Raw genomic sequence first — 15,321 nt, forward strand, 5'->3', positions numbered from 1 at the left:
CCCTAGCACCTCTATCCTGGGTGGCTCAATGGAACAAACTCTTGAGGACTGTAGAGCCAAAACTGGCTCTGTCCCTGGAGGCCAAGTCCAATTTGTAATGGGAAACAAAAGTGTGAGGAGGGCCCAAGTGGCCGCTGCACAAATAGTATCCAAAGGCAGTCTAGCTTGAAAAGCTGTAGAAGTAGCTAAACTCCTAGTTGAATGTGCTTTAGGTTTTGAGCATAGCTGTTTTCCCCTGATCGATAAATTTCAGTGATGACCAAGAAAGCCATCTGGACAAAGTCACTTTAGAAACAGGAAGGCCTTTTTTATTATCCGCATAGGAAACAAAAAGTTGATCAGATTTTCTAAATTTTTTTGTTCTGTCCAAATAATATCTGAGCTGACGGTGGACGTCAAGATAATGTAGCTTTTGTTCAGCTCTATCTGAATAGTTAGGAAAGAATACGGGGAGATCAATGGATTGATTCAGATTGTTTTTTGAAGCGACCTTAGGTAAAAAGGATGGATTAGTTCTCAAAGATACTCTGTCTTTGTGAAAAATCAAATAGGGGTCGAACTGAAAGAGCATGAAGTTCCGACACCCTCCGGCAGATGTAATAGCCACTAGGAATAAAGTTTACCAAGAAAGATATTTCAAGGAACAAGAAACAGCTGGCGCGAAGGGGGGAAGAATCAATGATGTCAGCACCAAATTTAGATCCCACTGAGGAGGAGGATTCCTGATTGGAGGTTTTAGTAGGAAAATTCCTTTCAAGAAGGCCCTGCAGAGTCTATGGGACATAATATTATGATCTGCTATCCCGACATGAAAATTAGAAATAGCAGCCAACTGAACTCTGACTGTTGAAGAAGAGGAGCCTGCATTAAAATCTCTGCTAAGAAGTCCAGAACTGCCTGAACAGGGGCAGTGAAAGGATCAATATTTTGGGCCTTAGCCCAATAAGAGAAACGTTCCATTTGCTTGTGTAAATCCTCCTGGTAGAGGATTTTAGTGAAGCTACTATGATATCTCTAACTGGGTTAGAGATCAAAGGAAGCCTGGCTAAGGAAGGAAGTGGAGCAACCATGCTGTGAGGTTGAGAGAAGGAATTGACCTGTGCAGCTGACCGGATTGGTGAATCAGTAGATCTGGCACTGGGTCCAGATGCCACGGCTGCGCCAACAGGTGACGATGGAGGAACGGGAACCAAACTTGTCGAGGCCAGTAAGGGGCAATGAGAATCAATTTGGCTCTCAAAACGGCAGCTTTCTGGATCACCTGAGGGATCAGAGGAAATGGAGGGAAGGCATAAAGAAGTCCCTGGGGCCAATCCTGGGTCAGAGCGTCTCTGGGGGGATGGCTTGATAGAGGGAAGAGGCTGAAGAAGTCTGGACATTTGCTGTTTTGGGGAGTAGCAAAAGATCGCAACATGGACGACCCCATTCCAGAAAAATCTCTTCCGCTATAGATTGCTTGAGAGACCACTCGTGAGGCATGAGGATAGCTCTGCTCAATCTGTCCGCTATAATGTTGGTTTTCCCAGGGATATGCGTTGCTACCAGAAACCGATGAGAGGAGATCGCCCATTGCCAAAGTCTGAGCGCTTCTCGACACAAGGGGTAGGACTTGGTTCCGCCCTGTTTGTTGATATACCAAACTACAGACATGTTGTCTGTGTGGACTGCAATTGTCCCTACGGGAAGAAAGTCGTTGAGGGCTTGCAACGTTAAAAGCACTGCTCTCATCTCCAGGACATTTATGTGCAGATGGTACTCGAACGGTTGCCACGTCCCATGAACCATCCTGCCCTGATAATGACCCCCACCCGATCAGGGAGGCATCCGTGGTGACAGTGGCTATCGGGACGGGGTACAAAGCACCTGCCTTGGTGAACCTGAGACGATGTGATCCACCAAGCAAGATGTTGTTTGCATGTCTGTGTCACCAGAATCTGGTGACGCATTGGGAGTTGCTGGTATGACCACTGTGTGAACAGCATCCACTGAAGGAGGCGCATGTAGAATCGCGCCAGGAAGAAGAGTAATGGCCGCAGCCATGAGACCTAGTACCTTTAGAACCATTCTGGCCTGTACTTTCTTGCTGGCCAGAATGATCCTGACATGAGTCTGAATGTCTGAAACTCTTTGTTCTGTAAGGGTAGCTGACATCCGAACAGTGTCTAAATTTGCCTATGAAGGTAATAGACTGGCAGGGCGATAAGGATGACTTTTCAAGTTGATTGAGATGCCTAAATGAGAACAAAGGTCTATTGTGTAATCCCTGGCTTGTATAAGCTGATGCCTGGTGGTGGCTGACAGGAGCCAGTCGTCGAGATACGGAAACACCTGGAATCCTTGACGTCTCAGGTGAGCCGTGACCACTGCCATGCATTTGGTGAACACTCTGGGGGCTGTAGTGAGACCAAAGGGCAGGGCTCTGAACTGGAAATGACTGGACCCCAGCCGAAAGCGGAGAAATCTCCTGGACCGTCTGTGAATTTTGATGTGATAGTACGCATCCTGAAGATCTATTGAGCACATCCAGTTGTCCTTCTGTAAGAAGGGCAGAATTGACTGAAGAGTGACCATTCGAATCTTGTCTTCCTGACAGACTTGTTGAGTCTGCTGAGATCCAATATTGGTCTCCAGTCTCCCGTCTTTTGGGGACCAAAAGAACCTTGAGTAGATTCCGGGCTCTGAATGGTCTATTGTAACTGGCTGAATGGCTCTTTTTTGCAGTAGTTTGCGATTTCTGACTCTGCAATGTCCCTTAGACCGGTGGTACATCTGGAAGGGAACTTGAGGGAAGGGACTTTCCTCGAAAGGAATTATGTAACCCTTGGATATGATCGACTGTACCCATCTGTCTTGAGTGAGGGAATGCCAGGCTTCTGGGTACAGTGATAATCTTCCCCCGACTGCCTCCAAGGAGGGACAGCCGGGCAACACTTCAGGGATGCTGAAAAGGCTTCTCAGGAAGAGACTCCCTGTTGCCCTGGTTCTTCGGACACCCTCTGCCTCTAGAGCGGCGTCTGTTGTTGTTACCCCCTCTGCCTCTAGGGGTAAACTGACCACGTGAATCCGGCGTGACTCCTTGGGATTTACGGAACCACATTTTCCCACCCTTCTGTCCTTTGGGATAAGGCCTAGAAGGGGTGGAAAAATGGACTCCAACAGCAGAAAGAGTCTTGCCGTCCTGCTCACACCTGGTCAAGGTTTCCTTCACCTGAGGGCCAAACAAAGCTGACCCATCAAAGGGAGAATTTGTGAAGGACGCCTTAAAGGGATCCGCAAAATCACATAGCCGCATCCAGGCTTGGCGTCTAAGAGCCACACCTGTGCCTGCGGCTCTACTCGCTCCATCAGCCGCATAAGATATTAGCCGCATGGAGGAGTTAGCAATGGAATTGAGGGTTCCTAGCTGCGAAGCAATATTTTCTTGGGCCCCTGCAGCTGTAGGATCCTGAACTACTTCTCCCAGCTCCTTCAGGATATCTCTCTGGAGTCTGGTGAAGTGACAAAGATAATTCAGCGAACGCATAGCAAAGGTCGCTGAGGAAAACATCCGCTTGCTGTACCTATCCATGGTCCTAGAGTCCTTATTAGGAGGATGGACGGGCACAGAAGGATCTGCAAGTTCCTTTTTGGTGGCCGCAGCCACCACCATGGCATCAGCGGGGACACCCTTGGTAAGGAATTGTTTGTCACTAGGGGCAGTTATAAATTTAGAAGGCCTCCTAGGGACTGGCTCTACAGAGTCAGGAGCTGTCCACGCCTTCGAGCAATAACCTGCATAAGGGGTCGAAGGCGGAGACACCCAGGAGGTGGAGGGCCGAGATCCAAACGCCTCTAGGTATACTGACTCATCCTCAGAGGGATTGTTGGTGGGCCAGTTTCCCTCTGTTTCAGAAGTTCTAGGATGTCTGAGAAGGAGACATCCTCAGAGGGGATCTAGGGGATCCCTCTGACTCATCAAAGTCAGTATCCAAGTGACAGACTCGGGGGAGTCTACATGCTTCCTCTTACAAGTCCTCTTCCTAGGAGGATCTCCCGAAACATCAGGAGAATCCTCGGAAGAGGGGGAAATTCCCAATGGGGAAACCTGAGGCGGAGGATCTCTGGGTCCTGTAGCAAGAGAAGTGGCAGAGATGTCAACAGGTACAATAGAGGGAGGAGCTACGGGAAGAGACTGCTGACTGATACTAGTGGTCAGTACACTCTTCATCACCTCGAATGCTCCCCTCCCAGGCAGGTCCGAGAGGCCCCGCTCCGAAGAGCCAGGAACTCCAGGGGCCACCGAAAGGGAAGTCTCCGAGGCAGATGTCGGAGCTGAGCTCACCAAGGCCGAGGCTCCAAGGGGAAGAGCGGGTTCGGACAAGGGTCCGATGCCACTCACCCCCTCGGAGGAGACCATGGAAGCCCGACCACCGAATCCCTCTAAGGAAGAGGAGATAAGAGTAGGGGCTGAAGGAACAGAAGGGGGTATCCGTCCTCCAGCCGTAGCAGTAACCAAGCCCGAAGACTCCAACTCCAAGCTCTGGGGTAGAGTTGAAGGAGGAACTGTAACGGGGTGTGGACCAACAGTCGTCTGCTGAGACGGACTGTGTAGCATTTGGGCCAGTACCTGTGACTTGAGCAATCTACTGACCACTCTCTCTAGGTCATGATCTGACAACCTGGATGACCTTGAAGATCGGCTCCGATGGCTCCGCTCCGATAGAAGAGGCGAGGCCGGAGCCGAAAGTATCGGCTCCAAGGAAGGAGACCTCGATCTCTTCCTGGAATGGACCATCGGAGCCGATATTACTGATCCTGTCGGCACCGATTTCTCGGAGCCGACAGAACGTCTCGATGTATCGGCTCCAGCCGGAGCCGATACAGCCACCAATAACGGTGTCGGAGCCGATCGGAGCCGACACCGATGCCTGTGCCACATGGGTGTCGGAGCCGATCGGGCCGACACCGATGCCCGTACACGTGGGTGTCGGAGCCGTTGGAACCGACACCACAGTGGTCAAAGCAGATTCGGCACCGATAGCCATCGGCGCCAAAGCTTAGTGGATCAGAATCGGCTCCAGCCGAGCCAATCTCGACTCTATACGAGTCGGAGCCGAGGCCACAGGCTTAGAAACAGAAGCCTGGGTCTTGGCAGGTTTAGTTGACTTTTGAGGGGCCGACTTAGCCGGAGAGCCCTCCGGCTTAAGAAGACCCCTGAGAATCAACTTATTCCGTCTCTCCTGCAGGACTCTCTGGCTGAAGGAGTGACAAATAGCACAGGAGTCCTGCAGGTGAAGAGGGCCCAAACAGTACAGGCAAGAAGTGTGACCGTCTGTCAGAGACATCTTCTGACAGCACGAGTCACACTTCTTAAAACCTGAAACCCTCTCTTTAGACATGGTGCCTTAACACAACACACACTAGTCCAATTAAATTAAACTAATACCAAAAGGTATTTAGTAAAAAACACCAACACACACACCCTAACAGGGGGGGGATGGGATAGGGAATTAACTGACTAAAAAAATTCAAAAGAGACAGGGAATTCTGTCAGAAAAAGTTAAATTTAAAGTTAAACTATGAAAACAAATTAGTTTTTAACTAAAAAGGGGCTTAAATGTCACAAATGTGAATTACTTACCAGGAGCTGGTAAAGAGAAGACCTCCCAAGCGAAGCGGCAAACGAGATCTGGGTACTTCCTGCCTTGCATCATGGGATATGGGGCTGCCTCGAGCTGGTAAAAGGAGTTCTCGAGCTAAAGCAAGTGCCGAGTGGGAGCCGAGGGATCGGCTCCGAACCCATCAAGCAAGAATGAAGGCGAGATTGACAACTTAACATCAAATGTTAAATAAAATAAATAAATACAATAAATGCTTAAATGAATATAAACTACTATGTGACAATAAGGGAAATTAAATTAAAAGAGTTTTGTTTTTCTGTACAATATTGGTAATGTATATTACTTAAACCAAGAATGTATATGCTTTAAGCATTCAACAGAGTTATTAGAAAACTGTTTTATATAAGTACCTTTAGTTTTACACGAATAACTGTTGGTAGAAGGTCTCAATGTCAGAGCAAATGGCAATACTACTTAGTGCAAGAGATATGGACAAAGCCTGATAAAATGGGGGGCCAAAAGACCAAAAATAGGGACATATTTTAAATACTGCTCTTATAATCTTAGAAAGTTGCTAGAGTAACAGGGTTACTCAGATGTATGTCATTATTTATTGACTTTAATTGTCAGATCATCCCAGTGATTTGCCAGAAAACCACAAATTTTAGGCGGAACAGACCAAAAATATGAGCCAAAAATCTGGACATTCTGCAAAAATCTGTACAATTGAGAGCATTTGAGTGAGAGTGAATATTTCCAAGAGAAAACAGTTTATCTTGGTAATATCTGGGCAGAAATGAGCATTTGCGTGCTCTGGTTTTAACACCACACCAAAAATATCAATAATATAGCAAAGATTGGAACTAAGTGATATATGTACTATGTGCACATCTATACTATTTGCACATCTAAATTCAATCATCTCAAAAAAGTGCAGTTTTTCTTTGCCTATATGGCAATCTTCTGACTGGGCATAGAATGACCCCTTCTCTATTTAGGTAACATTGTTAATTTATGTTCTGTTTTAGTAAGGGTCTATATTAGAAACTCAAAGTTACTGAACTTCGAATACCATATGGTCGATACCATATGATTGAAGTTCAGTAACTTCGAATACATAATAAAAAAATAAAAAAATGAAAGAAAGCAAAAGTAAGTGTTCTAAGCAGGGGGGCAAGCCCCCCTGCACCCCCCACACCCCCGCTATTTATTTATACCAACTCCGAGATCGCACTTCAGTGCACTACAGTGCGGAAATGGAAAATTTCTGTTTCTTACATTTTGGCGCAATCTCGGAGTTGGTATATTTAAGTAGCAGGGGTGTGGGGGTTCAGGGGGGCTTGCCCCTCTGCTTACAGCACTTAGTTTGCATTTCTTTCTTTTTTATTTTTTTATTACTTATTCGAAGTTACTGAACTTCAATCATAAGGCGTCGACCATATGGTATTCAAAGTTCAAATACTTCGAGTTTCTAATATAGACCCTTTTAGTAAGCATGGCTGTAGTGAAAGAGCAATGGATTATTATCTAACTGCAAGACACAAATTCATCTTTGAGACATTTAATTAATTATTTTTTTATTTTATTTAAAGACATTCTGGGGTGGTGACAATGTTGTGGTGTCATGTGATGGGGGGCCCAAGTCCAGTATCCTGCCTAGGGCTCCATATAACCTTGATCCAGCTCTGTTTGCATATTCTAAATGCACATCTGCTGTTAAAAATGAATAAATAATTAAAAATGGTTGTAAACATATATGTAAAAATACAGGTAAAAATTCAAGTAGAAATTATATAGAGCATAATTCTGCCCTCAACCTCTATGTCAAAAAATAAAGATAAATAAAGCTACAGCCAGAGTCAAGACAAATTAAACTGTCATACAACAAAAAGCACTTAAATCTGTGATCTAAATGGAAAACCTAAAAAAATAAATACCTATCAATACTACTAATAATTACAAATAATTTGCATGTCATGTAAATTCTATAATTCTACTGCTTTCAATTTTAATATTAGTACAACAGAAACATTTTCATTTAATCCTGGTGTGCCACAGCTTTTGCATTTAGTCTTAATTGTCAAATAAGTTCTCTTTTTTTTCAATTTCTGTTTCCCAACAACCACCCCTAATATTTCTCTTAATAATATCAATAATACCAAACGTAAACTTACTATAACAGGGAAAAGTCAGTGTGTGCTTGTATAAGAGCATTGTTAATGTTGTTCTTTGTTATTGCATATAAATGCTCATATATCCATTTCTGTCTTCCCTGCATAAAAATATCCGCAACCTTGACAAATTGCTACATATTCTAACCTTATACTAACCCACTGCTAGCACAATTTCCATCCTTGAGGTAAAAAACCAAAGGTGGGTTACCCATTGTAACAATGTTACTTTCTAAGATAAACCCACATTGGTTGCAAGCCCCACAATGTGTGGATCCTTTGTTTTTTTTACTTTATATAAATACTTTGAATGTTTAAAGAGCTGCTTCAAATTCATACCAGTTTTAGAAACAAAATTCGGCGTCTCACCTAAAATATTAATAATGTCAGTGTTACTCTTCAAAATAATCCAATTCTTAACTAGTATCTCCTTAATTTCCTTTGTGTACTCACCAAATGGTAGAAACATGTAGTTAAAAGGTTTCATATTGTCCTGACTAGTCCCTCAAGGTGTTGTAGGTAGTCCATCATCGCTCCATAAAAGGTGTTTAAACTTTGTGCCCCATCCTTGAAATACTTTTGAATTCTATATAAATCTGAACTCCAAGTTTCTTCTTTCAATGTGCTCCTACCATCAGATACCAATTCAGAAACTCTTAGTGCCAAACTTCAAATAAACAACTCCAAATTTATCTATCTAATCTGCACATATCTCCCTCCTGGAAACAATATCAACACTCTTGAAAACTTACTTAGTTACCTCTCTACCCACCTACCTCAGGAAACCATTGTATTAGGTGATTTTAATATAGACTGGGCTACCTGCAGTTCCCTTAATCCTCCTAATAATATAAATCTTTATGGATTCTCACAAATCATAACCACTCCTACTAGAATCCATAAGCCAAGCAACAAGGAAACCACTCTAGACTGGATACCTATAAACAGCCACCATGATACTTATAAACCAGGTACCCTTCCTGACGATATTAGTAACCACATGCTAACCTATATTATTAAACAAAGAATCCATAGCCCTACTACTAATAATTTTAAAACCTCAAAAGATTTTTAACCAAGAGAGCTTCCAAAATGAACTGAAATCATGTGACTGGTCACCTATGTCTCATCTTTCACTTGATGATGCAGTGACCTACTTTAATATGAGATTCCTTCAGATCCTAGATTACCACGCCCCCTATCGTTCTTCCCGAATAAGGACCAAAATTGCCCCTGGCTCACTAAAGAAACTAGGCAAAAATCCTATTCAGAAATAAAATTTGGGCCAAATGGAGAAACTCCAAATGTCCATCAGATCACCTTTACTATAAACAGGTAAGAAATGCAACCAAGAAAGATATTCTCAAAGACAAAAAACACTATTACCTTCACCTCCAACAAACTCACCAGCAAAAAACACAAAAATTCTGGTCTGGCATTAACAAACTTCTTCAGCCAGGCCACTCTAAAACTCCTGCCCCAACAGGTTTCAATCAAAATAACTCCAACCAAATTCCTGATGCCTTTAATAACTACTTCACTGAAGCCATTCAAACCCTAGCCAATACTTTACCACCTATTACCTCATCCCCATTAAATACCACAAAGACTCCATCTCCTACCTTTCAAATACAACCGATACCTACATCACTCATTTGCAAATTCCTTCAAAAACTAAAACCATGCACCCCTTCTGCTGACTGTCTTCCAGCTGAATACCTGCAAATAGCAGCAAAAGCTATTGCATATCCTATCTCCATCCTTATAAATAGAACAATTTTAGAAAGCAAAATCCCCTCCATTTGGAAAGTATCCCATCATCCCTCTACATAAGGGTGGGTCATCTACTGAACTCTCTAACTGCCTAAGCCTTACTGTCTCCAATTGCTAAGATAATGGAAAAGTGCATACACAAACAACTACTTACCCACCTTCTCCAAAATAATCTACTTGCCAACTGCCAACATGGCTTCAGGCCTTTCCATAGCACAACAACTGCCCCTCTGTCCTTTTCTGACTCCATAAACAAAAACCGTAACAATAACACTTTTTCCTCTGCATTATTTCTTGACCTTTCAAAAGCCTTTGATATGGTCAACCATACTATCCTTATAGACATTCTAAAAGCCCAATCTCTTGACATGCATTAAATTGGTTTAAATCCTATCTGGAAAACAGACAACAAGCAGTATTGTGGGATAATAATCTTTCAAAATCCCTTCCTGTGAACACTGGAGTACCCCAAGGCTCTATTTTAGGGCCTCTACTTTTCTCATTGTTTATCAATGACCTACATACCAATATTCCTCAAGCCACCTGCATACAATATGCAGATGACTCCACTTTAATTTGCTCAGCTAAGTCCATAACCTCTCTGCAGTCTCTCACCCAAACAGTATTTAACAGTGTTGAAAACTGGTTTATGCAACACTGCCTCCTCCTGAACCCCAAAAAAACAAAGTTATTACTCTTTGCTCCAACTCATAAATCACCTCAACTGCACTTCATATTAACCTCCAACAATGCTACCAACATAGCCCCAGACACTTCAACCCGTCTTCTAGGAGTAATAATAGATAATAACCTTACTTATGATGATCACATTAACTCAACTATAAAGACAATCAACAAAAAACTAGGCACTCTTTACAGAATCAAACCTTTTCTTTCCCCTTCAGCCAGAATAACTATTGTCCAGACCCACCTTATGTCTACCCTGTTCTATGCTTCAGCAATATATACCAATCTATCAAAAAACAATCTCACCAAACTTTCCACCAGTTACAATAACATAGCCAGATTTGCCACTGGCACCATCTTTAGAACTCACCACTGTCTTAACCTAAAACAACTGGGATGGCTAGAACTGCAGAACCAACTACTTTATCAACAAATTGTTATCACCCAAAAAATCCTTTACCACCCAAAAAATACCCCTATCCTCACTAACCTGATTTCACCCTATAAAAATCTTGCTATGCTCATCGAATAAGCTTCTAGCTTCCTCTATTAAATCAAATAACAAAGCAGGAGATTCACTTTTCACCAACACAGTAGGGAAAATCTGGAACCAGCTTCCTACTGAACTTTCCTCCCTTGCTTCCACTATTCTGTTTAAAAAGCATCTGAAAGAATATCTTACAACTCACTGGCTATGTCTCTGCTCCAACCCAGACTGATATCTCTTTCACCTCCTGCTCTCTCTATACTTTTCTACTCTTCTGTCTTATCTCACCTATCTCAATTTCAAAAAAAAAAAAAAAACAAACTGTTTTTGGTTTACTGTATTTAATCTTAGCTTAAAGCTACTAACCTACTCACTCTGTAAACATTTTTTTTTCTACCTATCTAGCTAATGCACTATGTAGCTAATGTACTGTAATTCCACTTGACTATTACTATATATTGTATTATTTACTCTCTGCAGATGCTTGGAGCTTTTCTCCCTGGGCCTCTACCGAAAATGGACATGTATCCAGTTAGACTAGCCCAGTCAACAAATGTAAAATAAATAAAAATAAATAAATAAAATACTTCCTCACTAATTTGATGCAGTAAATCTTGGGGATAACCCCATCTTGAAACATCTGTATCAACTTATTTAATTCAATTTAAAAATTTAAAATATTAGAACTCATTCTGGCTGCACACACAAATTAACCCTTGAAAATATTTATTTTGATGTATCTAAGGTGACAATTATTAAAATCCAAATAGCTATTTGAAAATGTTGGCTTTCTGAAGACTCGAAGTAAAACAACTGTTAATAACATCATTACAGATTGTTATATCCAGATAGTCAATGCTATTTTTCAGAATTAGTGTATGTGAATTTTAAAAACAGAGAATTATTAATGTACAAAATTAATTCATCCTTCTCACATTTCCATTGTCTTTCCACAGGATGAATATATCATCCAAATAACAAAGGTAAATATTCTGATGATCTTTAAATCAAGAGGTAATTCTCCCATGTGAACATAACTAGGTTAGCATATATAAGGGCACAACTGGCCCCCATAGCTACACCTTTAACCTGCCTGAAATATTCATCTTCAAATGTGATAAAATGATTGTACAGTATCACCTCCATTACTTACATGACAAAATTAACAAGTGTGGTATATAAAGTTGTATTGCATCATGGAATAAATCTAAATCTTCTTGAAGGAGTATAGATGAAAAAAGATCCACTACATCAACTGTGGAAAAAAAAAACATGAATCACTACATTTTTGTTTGATCTTGGAAAAAAAGTCCCAAGAGACCCTCAATAAATAGTCTATAAGGACAAGAACATTTTTCAATAATCTATCCACAAATACTCCTAAAGGATAAGGTGTGCCATTATGGGCTGTGACAATGAGACGATATGGCGGTTCGTGAATATTTTGGTGGACTTTAGGTATTTCAAAAGTTGCTGGGATTGATGGATGGTCATTCACCAGGAATTTATACAATACTTCAGTAATAGCGCCTTGTAATAATGAATCTTCAAGAAAAAGTTGTATTTTTCTGTATGCTATACTGATTTTGTTCTTAGTCACAGCTTTATATTTTTCTGTGTTATGAAGAATACTGGTCATGCTTCATAATTCTCAATGTATTATTAGCCATCAATTTAAAATTGTCTCTAGTCTAGTTAAGCTAACTCTTTGTTTGTTATTTTACATCTCATAAAGTTCATTAGTGCAAACATTTTCAAAGGGAGCTATAGTGCGGTGAGTTGGGGATTAAATGTGCTCTTTTTCTAAAACTACTACTTGGTAAGTTTGCTCCAGCTCTTAAACCCAGTAAATAATTCAGGTTCTATAAGTATGTCTGTTACATCTACTTTGTGTGTGGGTACAACCTTAAACCCTTTTTTAAACAAAGTAAAATAGGTTTTCTTTATTTCCAACTCTGAACAGTTGAAAATATTCAAACCTTGACAGGTAACATTTTTCCCTCAAAAGCTTTAATCACTTTATCTGAATGTGTAAAATTACTGGTGTTTAATGATTGTTCTGACTGTTCTTTCTCCAGTATTGCCTTCTCCCTTTGTTTCTTTGCCCTTTTGGGTTGTGAATATGTTCTAAAATATTGTTGTCTATGTCTGTTCCTGTTCCCTATTCTTTCTGACCATCTAAGAGGTGCATAGTCATAGTCAGAAACATCATTCACCTCACCTATTTGCTTTGGTGTATTAACATGTGCTTCACTATTGAACCAAACCTGATTCCCTACTGGCTTCAAAATGTTGATTCTCTACCTCATACCCAATCTCAGTGTTCTGTGTACCCCTTGGGTTATTGTGATTTGCTTTGGGAAAAGGATAGGCTTGCTTATGCAAATAATCGTATTCATCTCTCACCAATTTCTTTTGTTTTCTAATCAGGTTGTTCTTAAACTGTTATTCATTTTTTTTTTCAAAAATGTTATCATATTTAGATAAATTACAGTCAAATAAAAAATCTTCAGTGATCTCATTATTCAATTTGTTTAAATCATCCAACAATGCACTAATTTTAACATTATTTAACCTAATAATAAAATGCATAAGCTCTATGCCATGCCTATCAAACATGTCCAAAAGTTCTTCAAGTTCAGCATTTTCTAAGTATAATTCATTTGGAAATTTAAACATTCTTAAACCCTTAAGAACCCTCTTAACTTTGATGTCCTCGGTCAAAAAGCAGCATCACACTGTAGGTTATGCATCTTGCCTAATTTCTATTCCATTTCATTTGGGTCTATATTAGAAGAGCAAAGCGACGAAACAGAGAACACTCTTTCGTCGACACATAAAACCTGAAGTCTGAAAACAGTGAAGTTACAGAACAGCGATTTTTTTTTCCCAGGGAAAAATATCGCTGGGCCGTTCTCGGGACTTTACTGTTTTCTCCACTGTGGTGTGATCTCGGAGTTGGTATATTTAAGTAGGGGGTGTGGGAGGCACAGCCCCCCACTTTATTTTGTCTTTATAATTTTTTTTTTTGGAACAGCAATTTTTTTTCAAATCGCTATTCCGTAACTTCGCTGTTTTCAGGCATTCGGGTTTTACATGTTGACAAATGAGTGTTCGTTCTTTCGTCATTTCAGTCTTCTAACACAGACCATTCATTTAGTTTAGCTTGAAAATTATTTTATCATATTGTAGGAAATCTTTTTGGTAAATGGTGGTAATCATTCAAATTAATAGTCAATTCCTTGCTCAGCAAACTCTGAAAAACAACATTTCTATTTGCATGAAATTCTCCAAATGCACTAGAAAGCTGTCCAATATGAATAGGATCATGTGTAGCCATTGTATCATTTGAAAGACCATTTCTGTGTTCATCATTACTAGAATGCAAGTCATATCCATTGAGCAGAGTCTGCTGCCCTCCCATAACATTCAGTGGTGGATAATGAAGCTTCTGTAAATAACTTTGGAGTTAAGTAAACTGCTGAGACAGTAGGGCAACAATTTGTGTAAGGTCTCCCTATGGAGACATAAGTCTGTTTGTTGGTATGCTGTGAAACTGGAGCAGCAGTACCTACAATAGGCACAGAACATGCACCGGTTTGTTGATCCATTCTCTCAGTAACTCAATGAAAAAGTCTTCGAAGCAAGGATAACAACCTAAGCTAAAACTCTAGTAAATGCTGGTACCACTGTCATGCTGAATAACCAACACCAGTAAAACAAAACACAATGTGAATCATTGCAGCCACTAATAACACCAGTAACAAAAGTACAAGACTCACATAGTGGCTACTTAACAAAAACCAGAATAAATGTACATCAACATCCTTACAAATGCAGATGAAAGAATGAATACTCCATACTCTAGAGTTAATGAAAAACCACTTTATCACTACGCAAATAAAACACAGCAAACAAACATAACACGGTCAAGCGCTTTCATCCCTAAGACTTGGGACTTCATCAGAACCATTGTAAATCATTAGAAAATCATTTCATTTAAATAGAACTTCAAATAAAATCATGTGATGAAGTCCCAAGTTTTAGGGATGAAAGTGCTTGACCATGCTATTTTTGTTTGCTTTGTTTTATTTGTGTGGTGATGAAGTGGTTTTTCATTACCTCTGGAGTATGGAGTCTTCAGTCTTTCATCTGCATTTGTAAGGAAGTGGATGTACATTTATTCTGCTTCTGTTAGGTAACCACTATGTGAGCCTTGGACTTTTGTTACTGGTGTTGTTAGTGGGTGAAATGATTAATGATGTGTTTTGTATTACACTGCAAATGTTACCTTCTTCTGTTTTTTTCCTTTTGTGAGTTTCATTAGAACGTCAGCAAGAAGAAACACTGATAACCCAATGGTAAGTTATTTTATATCTGCACAAGTGTATAATGATTGACCCAGACTGAAGATAACACCAAACCTCTTAACACAGGGGTATGTTGTTAACAAAATGGGACATAATACCAGTAAAGGAAGGGCAAGGAAAATCACTGATGCACTGTACACAGCATAAGTCCACCCAAAATAAAGAACTAGTGTTACAAACAATAATAACTGAACAGGCCAGGCTCAGTGATGTAAACAGTTTCACTGCAAAGC

General features: G+C 40.7%; 1 protein-coding gene across 1 annotated transcript in view; it reads right to left on the bottom strand.

Annotated features, from left to right (window-relative positions):
• Positions 1-15,321, bottom strand: part of IFT74 (intraflagellar transport 74) — a 2,643,271-nt gene that overhangs the window by 1,875,843 nt on the left and 752,107 nt on the right. The gene's annotated exons all lie outside the window — the stretch shown is intronic.

Source organism: Protopterus annectens, chromosome 2.part0, assembly GCF_019279795.1.
Source record: "Protopterus annectens isolate FY-2018-M chromosome 2.part0, PAN1.0, whole genome shotgun sequence".
Taxonomy (NCBI): domain Eukaryota; kingdom Metazoa; phylum Chordata; order Ceratodontiformes; family Protopteridae; genus Protopterus; species Protopterus annectens.